Raw genomic sequence first — 1,576 nt, forward strand, 5'->3', positions numbered from 1 at the left:
ATCCAAGAATTTGGATTGCTCGGCTTCAAATCTTTCTTTTCTCATTTTACTCTGGTAAGGAAGCGGTGGTTGGTATGGTTTAACATAAGGCTTTGCCTTAACTGTGTTATCTTCATTAACCTTTTCAACTACCGGTTCTGTTTCCTTCTCTTGCTTAGGCTGTGGTGCCTGTGTAGTGAGAATAGCTTCATCAGAAATTACATGCATTTCAGATGGTTTAAGTGTAATACCACTTCTTATGGTAATGACTTTAGCTATTTCATTCCGGGGGTTAGCATTTGTATTGCTAGGTAGACTCCCCGGTTTTCTTTCACCTATCAACCTTGCTAGGTTGCTCACTTCTTGTTCCAGATATTGAATAGAAGCTTGTTGTTTTCTAAATGCTTGAGCATTTTGTTCATTAGTTTGTTTCTGAGATGTGAAAAACTGCGTTTGAGATTCAACTAGCTTTGACATCATATCTTCTAAATTTGGCTTTTTATCATCGGTTTGTGGTGGTTTATTTGGAAAAATAGGTCTTTGCTGGTTGTAAGTATTGTTAGATACTTGTTGATTGCTAGGACCTTGTTGGTTGTTGTATGGAACATTTTGGTTATAATTCTGAGTTAGATTGTAGTTTGGTCTTGGCGGTTGATAATTATTTTGAAAATTATTTCCAGGCCTTTGGTTCATATATGAAACATTCTCTCTTTGTTCCATTGTTTGTTCAATACTGAGACAATCTTTTTTCAAATGTGGTCCTCCACACTGCTCACAACTAATTTGTATTGCATGAATATCTTTAGTCATCTTTTCCATTTGTCTCTCGAAAGCATCTAACTTTGCAGAAATGCAATCAAAGTCATGGATAGAATCGGCTCTAGCCGCTTTAGATGAGCTAACGATGTCTTTTTCTTGATGCCACTCATGTGAGTGGGAGGCTGTGTTATCAATAATTTTTTAAGCTTCAGTTGCAATTTTCTTCATAATGGAACCATCAGCTGCTATGTCGATGTCTTTTCGTGTAGTAATGTCGCATCCTTGGTAGAATATTTGTACTATTTGATAAGTGTCTAAACCATGTTGAGGACATCCTCTCAACAACTTTCCGAATCTTGTCCAAGCCTCATATAAAGTTTCATTTGGCTTTTGTGTGAACGTAACAATTTCTCCTTGAAGTCTCACGGCTTTAGATGCCAGAAAGAATCTTTTAAGAAATTTTTCAACTAAAACATCTCATGTGTCAATCGCTCCTTCAGGTAACGATTCTAACCAATCTTTGGCTTCTCCCTTTAAAGTTTAGGGAAATAACATGAGATAGATCTGTTCATCCTCAACTTCTCTGATTTTGAATAGAGTACAGATCCTATTAAAGGTACGAAGATGTTCGTTTGGATCTTCCTTCAGCGTACCACTAAATTGGCATTGATTAGTTACCATGTGTAGGATTTGTCCTTTGATTTCATAATCTGGCTCATTAATATCCGGTTGAGTAATGGCATGACCTTAGCCAGTGCGTGTAGCTCTCATTCGATCTTCCATACTTAGAGGTTCCTGATTTTCCATGATTGAATTTGTTGAATCTGAATCACTAGGG

The 1,576-nt window shown here is 37.0% G+C and overlaps 1 non-coding gene across 1 annotated transcript; it reads left to right on the top strand.

The window, feature by feature from the left end:
* The first annotated feature begins 1,054 nt into the window (after positions 1-1,054).
* On the top strand, positions 1,055-1,161 carry LOC139865071 (small nucleolar RNA R71). The gene has a single exon (XR_011764601.1). It is a non-coding gene; the product is annotated as a small nucleolar RNA R71 (small nucleolar RNA).
* The last annotated feature ends 415 nt before the right edge of the window (positions 1,162-1,576 follow it).

Source organism: Rutidosis leptorrhynchoides, chromosome 8 (assembly GCF_046630445.1).
Source record: "Rutidosis leptorrhynchoides isolate AG116_Rl617_1_P2 chromosome 8, CSIRO_AGI_Rlap_v1, whole genome shotgun sequence".
Taxonomy (NCBI): domain Eukaryota; kingdom Viridiplantae; phylum Streptophyta; class Magnoliopsida; order Asterales; family Asteraceae; genus Rutidosis; species Rutidosis leptorrhynchoides.